At 37.4% G+C, this 22882-nt stretch overlaps 1 long non-coding RNA gene across 7 annotated transcripts in view; it reads right to left on the bottom strand.

Annotated features, from left to right (window-relative positions):
- The window catches only part of LOC147370846 (uncharacterized), a 290061-nt gene that overhangs the window by 205373 nt on the left and 61806 nt on the right, over positions 1-22882 (bottom strand). The gene's annotated exons all lie outside the window — the stretch shown is intronic.

Here is a 22882-nt window from a genome sequence, read left to right as displayed (position 1 = left end):
TATTAAGCCATTCTCTCATTATTAACAATATAATTTTAATACTCCCACTGACTATGAAACTGAAATATATCTATTTTGCATTTCTGTAAGTTTTACTTGGTTCTTTTCTAAAGTTGTCTGTATAATCTTGATTTTCTATTATTATTTCTTTTTTTTTAAATTTTATTTTAACTTTACAATATTGTATTGGTTTTGCCATATATCAAAATGAATCTGCCACAGGTATACATGTGTTCCCCATCCTGAACCCTCCTCCATCCTTCCTCCCCATCATCCCTCTGTGTCGACCGAGTGCACCAGCCCCAAGCATCCAGTATCGTGCATCGAACCTGGACTGGCGACTCGTTTCATATATGATATTATACATATTTCAATGCCATTCTCCAAAATCTATATTACACTTCTCACAAAATATTATATGAGAAATGTGAGAGCCTTTTCAAAATCTGTTTCTCTTCAAAAAGCATTGGCATTGTTACTGTGGGGTTTCCCAAGGTGCTTATGATCATATTAAACAAAAATTTTTGACTCAGGGTTTTCTAGACTCTAAAAAAGTAAATATTCAAACATCGTATATGGATGAGAGCTGAACTCTAGTTATTGATTCTCAGCATAGAATACTTTCCAAACAAGATCAGAGCATAACAAATGTAACATACTTTATTATCTCTTTTCTTGGGAGTAGGATTTTTGTTTTTGTTTATTCTTTCTTCACTGGTAGTCATTTGAAGGTCTAGCCTTTATTATGGTATCTCAGTTTTAACTCCCCATTTTGCATACACCCAAAGCCCTATCTCCTATGCTTAACTACTAAAACCCATAGTTTTAAGTACAAAGAAAAGATGTTCTCTCAAAAACTCCATCATTGATTCAGGTTTACCATTCAGGTTTTAAACTTTTCACATTCTTCTGAAATGTGGCTACAGGCAGAAATCTTACTTCCTTCTGGACTCAGTTACATATTATTCTTTTTATCCAACAGCATTAGATTTATTTTGGTTTATGTGTGTGTGTACGTGTGGTTTGTTTAACACATAATCATTTAACCTCCTCATGCTTAAATCAACAATGATCTCCAGGTCTTTATGCCTAGGGCATAGTTGATTAATTCTTCTAAAGTTCAACGTACCTTTTAGTAGCATTGAACACTGTAGATCCCCCTTTTAAGGTACTTCCTTTGTTGGCCTTCCACTATATTACCACATTCCTGTTTGTTCCCTGTCTCACTGTTTTTTCTTTCTGACTGGCTGAATATCTCATGCTCCTTTCAGTTCAGTTCAATTGCTCACTCATGTCTGACTCTGCAACCCCATAAAACGCAGCACACCAGGCCTCCCTATCACCCACTCCTGGAGTTCACCCAAACCCATGCCCATTGAGTCGGTAATGCCATCCAACCATCTCATCCTCTGTTGTCCCCTTCTCCTCCTGCCCTCAATTTATCCCAGCATCAGGGACTTTTCAAATGAGTCAGCTCTTGGCATCAGGTGGCCAAAGTATTGGAGTTTCAGCTTCAACATCAATCCTTCCAATGAACACCCAGGACTGATCTCCTTTAGGATGGACTTGTTCGATCTCCTTGCAGTCCAAGGGACTCTCAAGAGTCTTCTCCAATACCACAGTTCAAAAGCATCAATTCTTCGGCGCTCAGCTTTCTTCACAGTCCAACTCTCACATCCATACATGACCACTGGAAAAACTGTAGCTTTGACTAGATGGACTTTTGTTGGCAAAGTAATGTATCTGCTTTTGAATATGCTATCTAGGTTGGTCATAACTTTTCTTCCAAGGAGTAAGCGTCTTTTAACTTCATGCCTGCAATCACCATCTGCAGTGATTTTTGAGCTTCCCCCCCCCAAAAAAAAAAAAAATAAAGTCAGCCATTGTTTCCACTGTTTCCCCATCTATTTGCCATGAAGTGATGGAACTAGATGCCATGATCTTAGTTTTCTGAATGTTGAGCTTTAAGCCAACTTTTTCACTCTCCTCTTTCACTTTCATCAAGAGGCTTTTTAGTTCCTCTTCACTTTCTGCCATAAGGGTGGTGTCATCTGCATATCTGAGGTTATTGATATTTCTCCCAGCAATCTTTTTTTTTCTCCCAGCAATCTTGATTTCAGCTTGTGCTTCTTCCAACCCTGCATTTCTCATGATGTACTCATGCTCCTTTAATAGACTCTTTTAAATAATAAAACTAAGCTTTATCCAATGTCCTCTCTTCTTCAACCATACTCTATGAGTGTTCCTGCCACATTCATTATAAATAATTACCAACAAAGACTGTTTTAAAGCACAAATCTGATTATTTCACTCCACTGCTTATATTTATTCAGTGATTTTCAATACTCTAAGAATAAAGATGGTGTTTATTAGCATGGTCTACAAAGGTCTTAAAGAAGATCTCTCCCCACCTACATGCCTTCCCAGTGCCATGCTTTCTCTCCTTCTCCCTTCATGTTGCCCCTCACCTTCTTTAGTTCTTCATATTCACTCTTCTTATTCCTAATGTAGGGCTTTTATATAACATTTCCCTATGCCTGACACAATCTTACATCTTCTTTCATCTAAATATTGCCTACCCGTTCTTTAGAACACAGAATTCAGCTATGTCAGAGTTGTCTTTACTAGTTGCTTTGAACATCTCAAATTTATCTTTAATTTACTCTCAGTTATTCATGGAATAAATAATTATTACGAACCTACTGTGTGCCCAAAACTGCCCTATATGTTGGGCTATATTTAGCACTAAGTAAAATACATCAAATCTCCTTCCATATAGTTGAGAGAGGCAATAGGGAAAAATGATATGGAAATATACATAGTATGCATAAAAATACATAGTATTCAGAAAGTGTTTGCTAATTGAGAAACAAAGTTTAGAATTTGCCACAGATTGTTTAAATTAATAATACTTGTCTACGCTAATTTCTACTCATTACTTGATCCCCAATATTTTCCCATAATGCCTACTGCGCTCAGTTGCTCAGTTGTGTCTAACTCTTTGTGACCCCATGGACTGTAGCCTGCCAGTCTCCTCTGTCAATGGAATTTCATTATTCTTATCACACTGTAAATGTTCATTAAAAATTTATATTTGTATCATATTTATGTGCAATGAGACATTTTATGTCACATCTGCAGACTTCTTGATACAATGTCATTCTTTTCGTTAGACAACAAATATTTGTTAGTTCAAGTATAACCTTGTGTCCTGCACTATATACCATCTTGAGGTTTACATTCCCTTGGGTTCTGAAATGAAATAATAAACAGTTTAATAAAAATAAACATGAATTCTTAAATCCATCATAATAATCTTATACCTTTTAATAAGGAACCGACACTCATCAGCTGGAGAATATAAGTACTGTAATTTTAAACTCTCTCAAATTTATATCACCTCTATTATGCTCTGCATTAAAATTGAGTAGTCCACAGCCAAAGCTAGCAGAGTATCTTTTCTACCATTCAAACAAGGTCATTTTGTAGTACAGTATGTTGTGCATTGCATAATGTATCTAAGGATAATCATGTTTAACCAAAAAATATTATTCTAGGACTAAAATTCAGTTGCATAACAAAGAACCTAGCACAGTGCATGATGCAAAGTATGTTTTCAAACAATATTAGTTCCTTCAACCCAAGTACAAGAATATCTGAACAGATCCAACTTGTCTCTATTTTTTTGTTGTTGTTCTTTGACAGGGGGTCAGGGATGAGGGGTGTTAACTTAGAACATATTCCAATGCTTGTACAACTGAACATAGGAAGAGATAAGAATAATAAAATGAACCTTGGTAGCTGGGTACTAAAATAAAATTGAGTTAAATTCTAAAACTTTCCCAACTTCTGTTTTTTAGGATTGTTACTGTCCTCGTATTGATCCCTCTTGCTCAGAGGCTTCCAGTGGATATTTCATATGAATTATCTGTAGAAGATGAAATAAAAAGATATTTATTCTACTCCACAAATGAGAGCAATATAAATACACAAAAAACTGTCAGACTAAGGAGATATACAGTGTATTAATGCAAAGTAATCAAAATATACTCTGAAATACAAATGATGAAAAGAAATTTTAGAATTCAACCAAATCGTACCTTATGATCCTATATGCCTTTCCACAATGGAAAAGAGAGTCATTTGGAAATACTTATCAACAACTCTTAAAGATAAAAAGGGGGAGTGGGAATGGAGGAGCAAAAGAAGGGAATGAAGAAGATAGGGGAGCAGAAACCAAGAAAAAGTGAACAGCAGTCAACTGTTGTTGATCATGTCCACAAACATTGCAAGAGGTTATAAAAATATATGAATTTTATTTTTTCTCAACCTCTTCCTAACTGTTGAGGGGGAAAAAAAAAGAAGGGAATTGAGTTAGAGCCAAGGCAGGAATCATTAATCTGGGAACATGACTTAGGGCAGCTGGCCAAAAGTAAGGCAAGAGAAATAAAAAGATGATCCATCAAAAAAGATCCCTTGATCCAAGGATCTTTACAGAGACCTAGACTCCTGTTGGGTGATATATACTTAACCTAAAACAAGGAAAATATATATCCATAAGCCCCCTTTAACCTCTTTTCCTCTTGGGAAAAGGCTGGGATTCAACAGAGTGTAGGGCAACTGCTGTCTGATTTACCCCTCTGGTTCTTCTGAAACACAGGATTAACTTAGTTCATAAATGAGAAATGTGCAGCTTCCCAGCTTAAACGCTAAAACAATGATTTAAACATTGCCCAGATAAGCAGTTACAGTAGAATGGAGAGAGAAAAGAAAACACAGGGGGAAAAAAAAAAAATGGACCTAATTCACTGTACGCTTCTATAAATGAGAATCATTAAGGGGGAGCAAGAAACAGAGAAGTGAAAACCACCTAACATGGGGACCATTTTCCTCCTGTATACTTTAAATAATCCCCAGATCACTTACAATACCTAATGCAATCCATATGTTATATAAATAGTTGTAAATACAATATATTATGTAAATTGTAGGCACAAGGCAAACTCAAGTTTTGGTTTGGGGAACTTTTTGGAATTTGTGTTTTAATATTTTCAACCTGCAGTTGATTGAATCTGCAGAGTTCAAATCTGAAGATATGGAGGGCTAACTGTATATGTATGAATATGCATATATTAATACATAATAAGATGACATAATGAAAATATGCTATGATTCTAAATAAAAAAGGAGTAAGACACAATCTGGGTGATAAACATAAATTAAATGCAGTCTTTAAGGTTGTGGGACAGGTTCATCACTCTAAGACATACATGTTTAGTGGGATACAAGGAGATTCCTGATTCAAGAAATGACCTTGTTAGAAAAAAGGAACCTATGGAGCACAGTAGGCTTCCCTGGTGGCTCAGCTGGTAAAGAATCCGCCTGCAATGTGGGAGACCTGGGTTTGATCCCTGGGTTGGGAAGATCCCCTAGAAAAGGGAACAGCTACCCACTCCAGTATTCTGGCCTGGAGAATTCCATGGACTGTATAGTCTATGGAGTCACAGAGAGTTGGATACAATGAGCAACTTTCACTTTCTTGGAGCACAGCAGCCGCATCAGACTGTACCTACACTAAATTCACTCAGAACAGCTCTTGCTAGACTGTAAAAGGAGACAAAAGAAGGATGCAAGGGAAAGACAGTGAGCTTCCCCAGTCACTGGAATTAGCCTCCCCTGAATTATTGACTATGCCAAAGCCTTTGACTGTGTGGATCACAATAAATGTGGAAAATTCTTCAAGAGATGGGAATACCAGACCACCTGACCTGCCTCTTGAGAAACCTATATGCAGGTCAGGAAGCAACAGTTAGAACTGGACATGGAACAACAGACTGGTTCCAAATAGGAAAAGGAGTATGTCAAGGCTATATATTGTCACCTTGCTTATTTAACTTATATACAGAGTACCTCATGAGAAACACTGGACTGGAAGAAGCACAAGCTGGAATCAAGATTGCCGGGATAAATATCGATAACCTCAGATATGCAGATGACACCACCCTTAAGGCAGAAAGTGAAGAGGAACTAAAAAGCCTCTTGATGAAAGTGAAAGTGGAGAGTGAAAAAGTTGGTATAAAGCTCAACATTCAGAAAATGAAGATCATGGCATCCGGTCCCATCACTTTATGGGAAATAGATGGGAAACAGTGGAAACAGTGTCAGACTTTATTTTTCTGGGCTCCAAAATCACTGCAGATGGTGATTGCAGCCATGAAATTAAAAGACGCTTACTCCTTGGAAGGAAAGTTATGACCAACCTAGATAGCATATTCAAAATCAGAGACATTACTTTGCCAACAAAGGTCCGTCTAGTCAAGGCTATAGTTTTTCCTGTGGTCACGTATGGGTGTCAGAGCTGGACTGTGAAGAAGGCTGAGCACCAAGGAATTGATGCTTTTGAGCTGTGGTGTTGGAGAAGACTCTTGAGAGTCCCTTAGACTGCAAGGAGATCCAACCAGTCCATTCTGAAGGAGATCGGCCCTGGGATTTCTTTGAAAGGAATGATGCTAAAGCTGAAACTCCAGTACTTTGGCCACCTCATGTGAAGAGTTGACTCATTGGAAAAGCCTCTGATGCTAGGAGGAATTGGGGGCAGGAGGAGAAGGGGATGACAAAGGATGAGATGTCTGGATGGCATCACCGACTCGACGGGCATGAGTCTGAGTGAACTCCGGGAGTTGGTAATGGACAGGGAAGCCTGGCGTGCTGCGATTCATGGGATCACAAAGAGTTGGACACAACTGAGCGACTGAACTGAACTGAACTGAAGTTTAAATAAAATTATCATAATATATTTTTGTAATGAATCATTTATTATTAAAATAGTCAAGCCAAACTTCAAGAAATGCAAGCAGAAAATTTATATAACATAATCAAAGACTTTAATTATATTCTGTGAATCTAGAAGAAAGTATCTAAACTCTTTAATTAATAAATTTGAGCATATTTATATCTATATATACATAATAGAAAAATGAGAATAAAACTTCTTTAAAATGAACTCATATATTAGTATATGAAGATAAATTGGATCCCACCAAAATTTGGTAAATGAGAAATAAGAGAATCTTGAAATAGGATGTCCTGCTTATTAATCCTGCTTCTTTTTTTTTTAAGTGGATTTTTTGGAGTAATTTTAAGCATACATAAAAACTGAGTGAAAAGTATAGCAATTTTCCCTATACTCCTACATGCCTATTTCCCAGTTTCTGCTATTATTAGCATCTTGAATTAGTGTAGTGCATTTGTTACAACTGGTGAACCAATACTGCTACATTATTATTAACTAAAGCCCATAATTTATACTAGGGTTCATTCTGTATAGTACATTCTATGGGGTTTGATGATTATCTGTCATTATAGTATCATACAGAATAGTTCCACTGACCTAAAATCTCCTGTGTTCTTTTTTTTAAATATAACTTTATTTATTTTAATTGGAGGCTAATTACTTTACAGTATTGTATTGATTTTTCCATACATTGACATGAATCTACCACGGGTGTACATGTGTTCCCCATCCTGAACCCCCCTTCCTATCTCCCTCCCCATCCTATCTCTCTGGGTCATCCCAATGCACCAGCCCTGAGCATCCTATATCATGCATCAAACCTGGACTGGTGATTCATTTCACATATGATAATATACATGTTTCAATGCCATTCTCCCAAATCATCCCACCATCACTCTCTCCCACAGAGTCCAAAAGACTGCTCTATACATCTGTGTCTCTTTTGCTGTCTTGCATACAGGGTTATCATTACCATCTTTCTAAATTCCATATATATGCATTAGTATACAGGATTGGTGTTTTTCTTTCTGTCTTACTTCACTCTGTATAATAGGCTCCAGTTTCACCCACTTCATTAGAACTGATTCAAATGCATTCTTTTTAATGGCTGAGTGATACTCCATTGTGTGTACGTACCATGGCTTTCTTAGCCATTCATCTGCTGATGGACATCTAGGTTGCTTCCATGTCCTGGCTATTATGAACAGTGCTGTGATGAACATTGGGTACATGTGTCTCTTTCAATTTTGGTTTCCTCGGTGTGAATGCACAGCAGTGGGATTGCTGGGTCATATGGCAGTTACATTTCCAGTTTTTTAAGGAATCTCCACACTGTTCTCCATAGTGGCTGTACTAGTTTGCATTCCCACCAAAAGTGTAAGAAGGTTCCCTTTTCTCCACACTCTCTACAGCATTTATCACTTGTAGACTTTTGGATAGCAGCCATTCTGACTGGCGTGAAATGGTACCTCATTGTGGTTTTGATTTGCATTTCTCTGATAATGAGTGATGTTGAGCATCTTTTCATGTGTTTGTTAGCCATCTGTATGTCTTCTTTGGAGAAATGTCTGTTTAGTTCTTTGGCCCATTTTTTGATTGGGTCATTTATTTTTCTGGAATTGAGCTGCAGGAGTTGCTTGTATATTTTTAAGATTAATTCTTTGTCAGTTGCTTCATTTGCTATTATTTTCTCCCATTCTGAAGGCTGTCTTTTCACCTTGCTTATAGTTTCCTTTGTTGTGCAAAAGCTTTTAAATTTAATTAGGTCCCATTTGTTTATTTTTGCTTTTATTTCCATTACTCTGGGAGGTGGGTCATAGAGGATCCTGCTGTGATGTATGTTTTGCCTATGTTTTCCTCTAGGAGTTTTATTGTTTCTAGTCTTACATTTAGATCTTTAATCCATTTTGAGTTTATTTTTGTGTATGGTGTTAGAAAGTGTTCTAGTTTCATTCTTTTACAGGTGGTTGACCAGTTTTCCCAGCACCACTGGTTAAAGAGATTGTCTTTTCTCCATTGTATATTCTTGCCTCCTTTGTTGAAGATAAGTTGTCAGGTGTGTGGATTTATCTCTGGGCTTTCTATTTTATTCCATTGGTCTATGTTCTGTCTTTGTGCCAGTACCATACTGTCTTGATGACTGTGGCTTTGTAGTCCAGCCTGCAGTCAGGCAGGTTGGTTACTCCTCCCCTGTGTTCTACTCATCCTTTCTTCTCTGCCTCCCTTCATGCCCCTGGTAACTACTAATCTTTTTTGAGGTCTCTAGAGTGTTGCTTTTTCCAGAATGTTATACAGTTGGAATCATATTCTATAGCCTTTTCAGATGGGATTCTTTTACTTAGCTGTATTCATTTATGTTTTCTCCATGTCTTTCATGGCTTGATAGCTCCTTTGTTTTTAACACTGAATAATATCCATTGTCTGGATGTACCAAAGTTTGTTTACTCATCCATCCACTGAAGGACACCTTGATTGCTCCCAAGTTTAGAAACTGAAGAGTAAAAAAGCAGTATAAATATAAATGTGCAATTTTTTGGCTACCTGCAAGCTTTCAATTTATTTGGGTAAGTATCAAGGAATGCAACTGCTGAGTCATATATAAGAATATATTTAATGTTTTAGGAAACTGCCAAACCATCTTGCAAACATGCTGCAACCATTTTGCATTCCCACTTGCAATGAATGAGAGTTTGTATTGCTCTGTCATCAACAGCATTTGGTGTAGTCAATGCTGTGGATTTTGGCCATGCTAACAGGTATGTAATGATATCTCATGGCCATTGTCATTTGCAATTCCTTAATGACATATCTTTTCTTATGCTTATTTATATTTTATATATCTTCTTTGGTGAGGTATCTGTTCAGATATTTTGCCCATTTTTTAATTAGGCATTTGTTTTCTTATATACTGGACTTCTGTGCTGTCTAACAAATTACCACACACTTGGCAACTTATTACAACTCACAATTATTATCTCACAGATTTCCTGGCTCAGACATTTGGATACAGCACAATGGGGCACCCTCTGCACAGAGCATCAAAGCTGGGAGGGTTTGTGATCTCATTTGGGGTTCTGGGTCCCAAGATGAGCAGTGCCCAGGCTCACTGGTGGTGGGCTGGATTCAGTTCCTCACAATTGCAGGAGTGAGGCCCTCAGCTACTGGAAGCTTCCCAGGGCTCCTTGCCATTTGGCCTTCACAGTATAAAAATTTGCTCCTTCAAGGTCAATAGGCTCTTTTGCTGCTGTTTCGTCTCTTTCAAAGGGTTTGTCTGACAAAGTCAGGCCCACCCAGGATGATCTTCCTTTTAACTAAAGTCAACTGATGCAAGCTTTCATAATATTTCCAAACCCTGATCTTTGCTATCCCTGACCCCACTACCCAGATGCTATCAGTACTTGAGATCCTTTGGCTGTCTTAGTGTACACAGTTCCTGGTGGGAAAGCTTTTATTCACCAATAGCCTGTGCTTGTGGGTCTTCATCAGTGGGCTTCCCTCAGGCTGACACAGAGAGCCCACGCTACCTACACACACAGGGATTCCTGCTTCCCCGTCCCAGTCCTTAGTCCTTATGATTGACAGCTGAGCTCAGGACTCCGGCTCTCTTGCTCCCACATGGGACAACTATAGGGGTAAGTCTTGAGGCAGTATTGTCTCTGTGCAACATGGCCTGGTTGTGCACCCTTGCTTGGTTTCCGTCCCTTCTTCTTACTCCCCTAATCTTTTCCCTGGGAAAAAAAATCTAATAAACATTGTTTATTCTCATTCATGTGAATCTTATTCTTAGTTCTGCTTCTGGAAAATTGAGCCCAAACCACCACATTCAGTTCTGTTCAGTTCAGATCAGTCACTCAATCATGTCTAAATCTTTGTGACCCCATGAAGGGCAGCACACCAGGCCTCCCTGTCCATCACCAACGCCCAGAGTCCACCCAAACCTATGTCCATTGAATCGGTGATGCCATCCAACCATCTCATCCTCTGTCATCCCCTTTTCTTCCTGTCCTCAATCTTTCCCAGCATCACGGTCTTTTCAAATGAGTCAGCTCTTCGCATCAGGTGGCCAAAGTACTGGAGTTTCAGCTTCAGCATCAGTCCTTCCAATGAACACCCAGGACTGATCTTTAGGATGGACTGGTTGGATCTCCTTGCAGTCCAAGGGATTCTCAAGAGTCTTTTCCAACACCACAGTTCAAAAGCATCAATCCTTCAATGCTCAGCTGTCTTTGTAGTCCAACTCTCACATCCATACATGATCACTGGAAAAACCATCGCCTTGACTAGACAGACCTTTGTTGGCAAAGCAATATCTCTGTTTTTTAATATTCTATTTAAGTTGGTCATAACTTTCCTTCTAAGGAGTAAGCGTCTTTTAAAATCATGGCTGCAATCACCATTTGCAGTGATTTTGGAGCCCCCAAAAATAGTCTGACACTGTTTTCTCATGAAGTGATGGGACCAGATGCCATGATCTTAATTTTCTGAATGTTGAGCTTTAAGCCAACTTTTTCACTCTCCTCTTTCACTTTCATCAAGAGGCTCTTTGGTTCTTCTTCACTTTCTTCCATAAGGGTGGTGTCATCTGCATATCTGAGGTTATTGCTATTTCTCCCAGCAATCTTGATTTCAGCTTTTCCTTCCTCCAGCCCAGCGTTTCTCATGATGTGCTCTGCATATAAATTAAATAAGTAGGGTGACAATATACAGCCTTGACATATTCCTTTTCCTATTTGGAACCAGTCTGTTGTTCCATGTCCAGTTCTAACTGTTGCTTCCTGACCTGCATACAGGTTTCTCAAGAGGCAGGTCAGGTGTTCTGGTATTCCCATCTCTTGAAGAATTTTCCACAGTTTATTGTGATCCACACAGTCAAAGGCTTTGGCATAGTCAATAAAGCAGAAATAGATGTTTTTCTGGAACTCTCTTGCTTTTTCCATGATCCAGCAGATGTTAGCAATTTGATCTCTGGTTCCTCTGCCTTTTCTAAAACCAGCTTGAACATCTGGAAGGTCACAGTTCATGTATTGCTGAAGCCTGGCTTGGAGAATTTTAAGCATCACTTTACTAGCATGATATATGAAATATATTAAAGACATATTTAACTTTAAAATTAGTCATCTTTATACACTAAGTTCCCTACATACAAAAACCTTCACATTATAGACTTTCAAAGATGTGAATCTGTAGTCCATCAACATCAGGAGTAAATGAAACTGCAAAGCTTGCCCTCCGTCCTGGTGCTGATCCTTCAGCTCTACATCTCCCACCTCCTCTCCCTTTTCCAGTGATTGACTCTTCTTGCCAGTCCATTAGATGCCTCCCCTTCTATGCCTGCTGTAGACTGAACTACTGTACTTTTCAAGGTACTGTACTGTAAGATTTTTAAATGTTTTATTTTTTATATTTATTTTTTATGTATTATTTCTATGAAAAGTATTATAAACCTATTAAAGTACAGTACTATATAGCTGGTTGTGTTAGTTGGGTTAACTAACCTAGGCTAACTTTGTTGGGCTTATAAACAAACTGGACTTATGAACACACTCTATGAATGGAACTGATTCATATGTATGGGACCTACTGTAATCAATTTATACTGAAGTGTTAGAGACTGTAATAAGTTATTACATCTAGATAAGTTCACAGAGAAGGCAATGGCACCCCACTCCAGTACTCTTGCCTGGAAAATCCCATGGATGAAGGAGCCTAGTAGGCTCCAGTCCATGGGGTCACTCAGAGTCAGACATGACTGAGCGACTTCCCTTTCACTTTTCACCTTCATGCACTGGAGAAGGAAATGGCAACCCACTCCAGTGTTCTTGCCTGGAGAATCCCAGGGACGGGGGAGCCTGGTGGGCTGCCGTCTATGGGGTCGCAGAGAGTCGGACACGACGGAAGGGACTTAGCAGCAGCAGCAGCAATGGCATTCTGGAAGCAAAGCCTCACTATGAAATAAACTGGTGATTATTTCAGGGACCCATAAGAAGCACAGAGAAGGCAATGGCACCCCACTCCAGTACTTTTGCCTGGAAAATCCCATGGATGGAGGAGCCTGGTAGGCTGCAATCCATGGGGTCGCTAAGAGTCGTACACGACTGAGTGACTTCGCTTTCACTTTTCACTTTCATGCATTGGAGAAGGAGATGGCAACCCACTCCAGTGTTCTTGCCTGGAGAATCCCAGGGACGGGGGAGCCTGGGGGCTGCCGTCTATGGAGTCCCACAGAGTCAGACACAACTGAAGTGACTTAGCATAAGAAGCAAGCAGAAATAGGAAAAAGAAAAAAATCATGAAGATTGGTTTCTTAAAACTGTTTTACAGGTCAGAGCTGTCGTTATTCTTCTAATTATTTGGTTTTAATTCACATTAAGAGCCCTCTGACTGCTACTGGTTCAGAGCATTGCTGTTTCTGTTTCATTAAAATCAATGTCAGCTGAATTCTGAAGACCCTCTGCAGCTTGGAGACGGAAGTATGAAGAGTATGGAAAAAAAAACAAGAGAATCCTATTTCAGTTCCTTAGTATAGTACCTAGCCTAGAGAAGAATATCACTATAGATCAAAGATACATCTCCAAACAACCAGATTTTTCCACCTCTACTGCTACCCCCACTCCCCCAAAGCAATACAGCAGCAATTTGAAACAGGCTCCTAACTGATCTTCCTGCTTTCTCTCTGGAAATACAGTACACCATTTTCTATATATCAGTCAAGGTATGTTTCAGTCATAAATTACATCATATACTTTGCTGCTTATAATCCCACTTTTTATTGCAATAAGAGAAAGTCCATTTTTTTAAACAATGGTCTGCAAGGCTCCATGCCAAGTCCTCTGCCCTTCAGTGCTAACCAGCTCAAGGAGTAATACTCCAGCCACACAGACCTCATTTCAGTCCCCTCATTTGTAACCCAGAGAGACTCTCTGCCTAGTGTTCAGTCACCAGCTCCCTACCTACCAGGCTACTTCATACTCATTCTATTCTCATTTTAAATACAGTGTACACCACACCACCCTGTTTTATCATCTTTCAGTACATTTCACTATATGAAATTATTTCATTCAATTAGATGTCTGTTTGCTTATTGTCTGAGACCCTCCTATACACACACATGCATACACAAACACACAGACACAGGATTATAAGCATAAAAACAGTGACCTTGATAGTCTTGTTCACTGCTACATCTCCCGCCTCTTGACAGTAACAAAGAATCTGTAAAGACTAAAAATTAAATGAATGAATGAAGGCACAAATGAAAAAATCAGTGGATGGAATTTTTCATCTCTTCTCTTCTGTTAGTGCGAATTGCACAATCTACATCCAAGTTCCTGTTATGGACTTTCTGACATTTTGACTTACAAGCAGTTTGTGTCATGATTTGATCAGGCTAAAATCATGTTCAGATATAATTTTCTTCCAATTAATTGGCAAAGATAAACTCACGTTACTAAGATGCAGGATGGTTCAAGAAAATAAGTGCTTTAAATACAACTAGTGAGTAATAATTTGATTATGCATTTTAAAATAATTTTCAAAAATAAAATGGCATAGCAATTCTATATTCAGATATTTAGTCTAAGAAAATGATGTAAATATTTGCCAATACAAATTTCCACATTAAACCATTGAGCTAAGAAGTATAGAGATGTACAAAGGGACAATATGGCAATACTTGTCCAGTAAATATATTGAAAGCAAATACTTATTAAAATGAAAGATACTCCAAATAGTATTGTTAATCAAAAATAGTATTATAGTAAGTATGTAATAATTCTTTCCATCTATATAAGATATATGTGTGGGCAGGTATGTACCCAACAAATAATCTGAAAAGATATATCAGATTCATCAGTGGTGATTATCTCTAAGTGGTCAAATTAGAGGCTATTTTTTAATTTCCCTCATTATTGATTTACATCTATACTTCACTGCTGCTGCTGCTGCTAAGTCACTTCAGTTGTGTCCGACTCTGTACGACCCCATAGATGACAGCCCACCAGGCTCCCCTGTCCCTGACATTCTCCAGGCAAGAACACTAGAGTGGGTTGCCATTTCCTTCTCCAATACATGAAAGTGAAAAGTAAAAGTGAAGTTGCTCAGTTGTGTCCGACTCTTCTCGACCCCATGGACTGCAGCCTACCAGGCTCCTCCGTCCATGGGATTCTCCAGGCAAGAGTACTGGAGTGGGTTGCCATTGCCTTCTCTGATACTTCACTGGTTTTATTTAAAAATAAATATTTTGTATTTTTAAAAATGTAGTCACAGATACTCTAATATTGAACCCTCTGCATGCAGACAGAATAATGCACGCATGTATACTCAGTTGTGTCTGACTCTTTGTGACCCCATGGGCTGCAACCCATCAGGCTCCTCTGTCCACGGAATTATGCAGGGAAGAACACTGGAGTGGGTTGCCATTTCCTTCTCCAGGGTATCTTCCCAACCCAGGGATGGAACCCATGTGTCCTGCATTAGCAGGCAGATTCTCTACCATTGAGCCACCTGGGACTACTCTAGACAAAATAATGCCTCCCCTTCAAATATGTTCATATCCTGATCTCTAGAACCTGTAAAGATGTTACATTACAAGGCCAAGAGGACACTGTAGATGTGATTAAGTTAAAAACTTTCAGATGAGAAGATTATTCTGGATTATCTTATTGGGGCCAATGTAATTATTATTAACAAGGGTCCTTATAAGAGGGAAGCAATATGGGTCATAAAAAAAAAAAAAAAGCAGAGTTTGGGATACAAGCTAAGAAATGGGGGCAGTTCTGAGAAGCTGGAAAAGACAAGAAAACTGATTCTCCCCTAGAGCTGCCAGACAGAATATAGAGCCCTGACAATACATCCAGACTTCCGACCTCCAGAAATGTAGAATAATAAAGGAGTGAGATTTTTTAAGTCACTAAGCTTGTGGTTATTTATTAGTACACCAGTAGGAAACTAATACCACCACCACCCCCACCACCCCCTCCCACCCCGCCATATAAAAATTAAGACAAAGTAAGAGGATATTTGGGGCTTTCTCAGTGGCTCAGTGGTTAAAAAAAAAAAAAAAACAGTCTGCAATACAGAAACAGCAGGAGATGTTGGTTTGATCCCTGGATTGAAAAGATTCCCTGGAGGAAGGCATGGCAACCCACTCCAATATTCTTGCCTGGAGAATCCAATGGACAGAGAAGCCCTGTGGGCTATAGTCCACAGGATCTCAAAACTCTTCAGACATGACCGAAGCTACTTAGCATGCACACACAAGAGGACATTTACAGAATAACAATATTCAGAGTGACCTACATGGACAAGGGTATTAAAATCACATTTTTCTTAGATGAAGTGATTTTTTTTTAAATTTTGGACCAACTGAACCTATCTAATATAAAATCCTTTAATATATAAACTGTGATCACAACAGCATCCACATAGCAGAGAGAGGATGGGGGTGTGGGCGGGGAGCATGGCTGGTGGAGGAGGGAGTTTTCAGGTTACTGCTTCCCTGGTCCGCACTGTGGCCTCTGGGAGCATGAGGTCTTAGCAAATGTCAAATCAAGGCTGCCAGAAGCAGAGGGGCCCTGATATCAATATTGAGACAGACCGAGAACAGCTGGCCCCTCCAACATGCCATCTTCTCACAGGGGCAGCCTCCAGGGAAAGCCAGATCCAGTTGAGAGGAAAGAGTTTGAGATGTTCACATACAAATTTTTGAGCCTGTTTGTTCAGGCATTTGATAAGCATACCAAAATTTATACAAAGATATTCTGGAAGTAGTATTACAGCACCCAATGACAGTAACAAAAAAATTTATACCACTCATACATATGGACACTCCAGAACATGCTCCATCACATCAGCAAAGTCGTCCCTTTCCAATCTTTTCCTTTAAGTTCACTTTACTAGCTCATTTTAATCATTATTTTTAGTTTGAATAAAAATGATAAGGGGAACAAATGAGTATAATTTACTCCCAGACCTACCAAGTAGAAAATGCAGCCATTACCTGCTTTTTAAAAAACACAAAGGCAGGAGTTTGTGATTTGGTAATATTTGTCTCTACCAAGATATGTAAATTCAACAGTAAGTAAGTGGAAATATTTTTAGCCTACTTCAGAAATGGTTGTTTTGAAGCATTCTTCCCCAAAACCTATGATCATGGAAAGCTTAGAGGTTTTTTTTTTCTTTCTACTGCCAGCATGCAGAAACAGCATGCCAACTTGTTGAAGTAGAAGAAAGTACATATTTTTTAAAATCATTCAATTGATTACTCTGATAGCATAAAAGAAATTCTACTTTGGGGCTGAAGTCAAACATTTTAAATTTAACAGTATTAATTTTTGAGTCACTAAAAAGCTTCTGTATAAAGCGCTCTTTACTAATTAGCTTGTCTTTGGTGGCTGTTATTGCTTGCTTTTATTTTATAATCTGTGCTGTCATTCTGGATTCAAAGTCGTGGCAGCTGATGGGGATGTGGTCCAAATATCTGAGTAATGCAAAGTGCCTTGAATGACCAAAAGGCAGCCTTGGACTAAATTATGAAATTGACAAATGTGTTTTGTTTTCCTCTTATGCCCCCACCCCTTGATCTGGCTACCTCCAAGGAACCTAGCAACCATAGCCCTCACGCTGCCTCTGTGACTCTCCCAGGAACCACACTCTTGTGCTACAAGTGGTTTTTGTGCTTTTATCCACAGAAGAGAATGTGCCTTATTCATTTTCTACTTTGGATTTTGTCATGTAATTTGTCTAAAAATATTGCTGAAACTTCTAGTCAAGAAGGTTTTCTGAGCTCATACTTTGTTATTCCCCTTCTACTTCAAACACTAAGGTACCTGAAAATAGGAAAATTCAGCACTGTATAAATCAAAATAGTGTCTCTAGGGGTATACATATGAAGATGCATAGACACTCAGGGGAGCAAGCCAGAATGAAGGTTGTTTGACTACTGGATCTGGGTCCAGATTCAGGCAGAGACAGATGAGAGTTTATTTCCTTCAGGTTTCCCCATTTGAGGTAAATAGTTCAACTGTGCACATTTCATAAAAATGGCTGACATGGATTAGGCCTCTACAAACAGGAAATTCATCCATACATTTTCATTTTTACTGTTAGGTTAGTAATTTTGGTTTGGTTTTTTGTACTAAGGAATCTTACTTTATCCCATGATTATAAGGATTTTCTTTTATGTTTATCCATAAATTTTAAGGTTTTAGTTTTCATATGCAAGTCTAGGATCCTATGGGAATTAATTTTTGTGTTTGGTGTGAGTTAAGGCATGAAGTTAATCTTGTTTCATGTGTTTATCCAGTTTTTGTAGTGTAATTTCTTGAGAAGCTTTGTCAAAAATCAACTGAATTGCATATATGCAGCTCTATTTCTGGACTCTCCACTTTTATGACTTGTCTATCTGTACATAAATCCCACAATGTCTTGATTAAAGTGGCTTTGTAAGTCTTAAAATCAGGTAGTATAAATCCTCAAATTTTACACCTTTCATCAAAAATGTTTAGGCTGTTCTAGATTTTGCATTTCCATATATATTTCAGAATTATTCATTTTATTTAAAATGTTTCTGGGATTTTTATTGCATTTTAGAATTTATAGAGCAATTTGAGGAGAACTGATAACAATATTGAGACTTCCAATCCATGAGATGTACATATGTGTCTACTTAGGTCCTTAACTTCAACAATAGCTTTTATTTTTGTAGTGAGGAAAATTTTTATGCTATTATAAATCATTTAGTTTATTTATATTTCTTCCAACTGTTGCTATCATAAAAAATACAACTGAATTTTGTATACTGACTTTGTTTCTTACAGTCTTACTAAATTTACTTAATACTTAGTCCTAGCATTTTAGTCCTAGTACTGTAGATGATTACTTAAAATATTAATGCATCTACTATCTACAAATAAAAACAATCCTTAATTCTGTTCTTTTTTTTCCTTTCCCTATTTTACTGGCTAGGTCTTTCAATCTCATGTTGAATCAAAATGATAAGAATTAACATCCTTGCCTCTGTTTTTAATTTTAGAGGGAAAATAATCATTATATCACCATTTAGTATGAGGTTATTGTAGACTCTTATTAGATGCTGTATTAGTTGATTTGGGCTGCCATTACAAAGTACCACAGACTGGGTGGCTTAAACAGCAGATACTTATTTGCTCACAGTTGTAGAGGCAGGCAGTCAAGATGCAGCAGGGTTTGTTCCTGATGAAGACTTTTTCTTGGCTTACAGCTGGTACATTCTGTGTCCTCATATTGTCTTTCCTCTGTGTACACACACACACACACACACACACACACACACACACACACAGGTCCCTCTATGTTCTAATAAGGACATCAATCCTATCTGATCAGGGCCCCACCTCAAGATCTCATTTAACTTAAATTATAATCTACAAGACTATCTTGAAATATAGCCACATTTGGGATGAGGGCCTCAATATATGAATTTGGAAGGAAATATAATTCAATCCAAAATGTCTTTAATACATTCAGAAACATGTCATCAGTTTCTGGTTAGCTAATTTATTTGATCATGAAAGGGTATGGAATTTTATCAAGTAATATGTCTGCATATATTGAGATACAAATTAAGTTGGGATAGTAAATTACATTGTTTGATTTATTAATATATAAAGAACTTTGCATTTCTGTAATAAATCCCACTTGGTCATGATATATTTATATATATATATATATATATATATAATACATATATATAACTGAGTATTTTTGTAACTATGTGACTGAGCAACATTGGTTTGTAATTTTATTGTCATGTCCAGAAAAATCTTGCTGTTGTATAATATTAGAAATGGGTATCTTCACTGGGCTTTATAATATAAATTAGTTCTCCTTCTAAACTTTCTGAAAGACTTTTTATAAGATTGATATTACTTATTCTAAACTTTTGATAGAATTTATCTATGAAATTATCATGGCCTGGAGTTTTCTTTATAAGAAAGTTTTGTTAACAATTTCAATTAGATATGGGGCTTCAGATTTGGATACTAGGTATATTCATATTTTCAATTTCTTTTTGAATCAGCTTTAATAGAGAAAGACACTGCTAATAAAAACCTCAGAAAAAGTACACTCACAGAAACATTAAAAATGAATAAAACCATATTCTAGGCAAAGGTTAATATAAAAGAACTAGTGTAACTATATTTGTACCAGGTAATAAGTTAGAATTTAAACAAATTAATAAAACTGAAGGTTTTAAATTAATTAGAAAATATAATAAATTTATAATTTTATGAACCTAGTAAGTCATTAAAATTTATAAAGCAAATAAATATTAATAGAACTTGCACAGAGAAACTGGCACATTTATCATCAGTAGATTTTTGGTACATCTCAGAAGTTGATTTATCAATTAAATAAACAAGCAAGTAGAAAGAAGGTGAAGAGCAAACAAGCTTAACCTAATAAACCCATATGGAATTTGTTTCTAGATACGTTACAGTAGAAAATGAGTTTCATCATATATTCCCTAGTCTTGCCATCAGTTCAGTTCAGTTCAGTTGCTCAGTCGTGTCCAACTCTGCGACCCCATGAATCACAGCATGCCAGGCCTCCCTGCCCATCACCAACTCCCGGAGTTCACTCAGACTCACGTCCATTGAGTCAGTGATGCCATCCAGCCATCTCATCCTCTGTCGTCTTGCCATACGCAGATCCTAAATAATGAAATACGGTTCTACTGTACCTTCTCCATAAGACGCAACTTTTCAGTAGTCACTATTTTGTTTTCTTGGAAAAGGCAATGGCACCCCACTCCAGTACTCTTGCCTGGAAAATCCCATGGACAGAGGAGCCTGGTGGGCTGCAGTCCATGGGGTCGATAAGAGTCAGACATGACTGAGCGACTGCACTTTCACTTTTCACTTTGATGCATTGGAGAAGGAAATGGCAACCCACTCCAGTGTTCTTGCCTGGAGAATCCCAGGGACGGGGGAGCCTGGGGGCTGCCGTCTATGGGGTCGCACAGAGTCAGACACGACTGAAGCGACTTAGCAGCAGCAGCAGCATTTTGTTTTCCACTTCTTATAAAGCAATAAAAACACCATTGTTGAGAACTGTATGTAAATTTAACAGCATATTTATAAATGGAACATTAATATAGACAGTCCTCAGACATTAAATTTTCATATTTCATCTAGATTTTGATGAAGTTGTTATCAGCAAAATATATCTTCCTAAAAACCAAATCAAACTCTAATGCAGCTTAACATCAGCTGAAACGACTAGAGTATATGTCATAGCACTAGAGTTATTCAGATTTACTTAAGAAAAAAACGATTTTTTATTCTGTGATAATACTGACTTTGTTTGGAGAGAAAACAATTTTAAAAACACCATAAGGAAGTACATTCTAGCACAAGATAGTGTATTCTTTTTTTTAAACAATATGCAAAAATGTTAGAGAGATACTGCTTTATACTGATGAAATATCTTGCTATTTTATAAATAGAAAATGCTTCCAGCAATGTCCTAAATGATGCACAAGACGTCATATTTATTGGTTGTAAAAGTATGTTCATGGTATTAGCTTTATGACCTTAATGGAGCAATAATTTAGAGGCTGCTGAAACCTGAAAAATAACTCATGGTTTAAGCCAGATTAAAGCAACAATTGATATTGAGAACTTCTGGCAAATTTCCCAATCCATTACTGTTTGCAGATATTGAATTGTTGTTGCCAATATTTATTGTAAAGGAGATGCAAAAATATATACAGCAGTATTAGCTTCATTTTTTTTATGTCTGTTCATTGAACAAATGTTTGGAATATGCGATTGATGTTCTTAACTAAGAAAGTACATTAGCTTAGAGCTTGAGATTCAAGTCAGATTTCATTAAAAAAAATCATATTAACAAAGCCCTCATAATTTCTAAACATTACACATTAACACTAGTTCCCATTCCTATAGGTAGTATAGAATCCATAGAGTTTATGTCTGTGATTTACTATTTTCCTTACCCATCAGGTTTATTCAGATTTCCAAGCTTTGTAGTGGGAAAATGATTAAACTTTAAAACAAAAAGCTGGCACTGCTTTACACACTGCCTCTACTTTACTTCCTCCAGGGCCTGAAGGATAAACTCTCTTTTCCATTTATTTCTGATTGGGAAAGACTATGTCACATAACTGGCTCTAATGGGAAGAAAGGTAGGGAAATGTTCCTTTTTTTTTTTTTTTTTCTTTTTTAAGCTGTGCACATAGCCATCCCAAACAATTTCTGTCAATAAAAAAAAAAAGAGCAAATGGATATTATTTAGGTATCTAGCAGTGTCTGCCTTAATAATCATTATCTCCTAGGCATATATTTGAAGAAAACCATAATTCAAAAAGTTACATGCACCTCAATCTTTCCTGCAGCACTATTTACAACCACCAAGACATGGGGAGCAACCTTAATGCCCATCAATGAATGAATGTATATCTATGATACATATAAACAAAGGAATAGTACTCAGCCATAAAAAAGAACAATGCCATTTTCAGCAACACGAATGGACCTAGAGATTGTCATGCTGAGTGAAGTCGATCAGAAAGAGAAAGACAAATAACATGATGCTGTTTATATGTGGAATCTAACAACAGTACAAGTGAACTTGTTTACAAAACAGAAGTAGAGTCACAGATCCAGAAAACAGATATGGTTACCAAGGGGAACATAGGGAAGGATGAATCGGGAGATTGGATTGACAGAAACACACTACTATACATATATATATATATATATATATAATAACTAATAAGAACAGGAACTCTCCTCAATACTTTGTAATGATCTGTATGGGAAAAGAATAAAAAAGAGTAGATACCTGTATAACTGATTCACACTGATGTACAGTAGAAACTAACACAATATTGTAAATCAACTATGCTTCAATAAATTTTTTTATTAAAATCATTATCTAACACTATTAATATTTGATTTGTTATCTTCATGTTTCATAATAAAACTTCCCCCAAAGCCATCTACTCTTCAAAACCTGAAAAAAAATTTTTTTGAAAAGCCAAAGAGAGTTGTCAGCCAGAGGAAGGGAAGAATTTAACTTAAAATTCTC

The sequence above is a fragment of the Bos grunniens genome, chromosome 6, assembly GCF_055505025.1.
Source record: "Bos grunniens cultivar Pamir isolate PY7600 chromosome 6, Bosgru_T2T1.0, whole genome shotgun sequence".
Taxonomy (NCBI): domain Eukaryota; kingdom Metazoa; phylum Chordata; class Mammalia; order Artiodactyla; family Bovidae; genus Bos; species Bos grunniens.
This window is presented reverse-complemented; position numbering and strand designations above follow the sequence as displayed.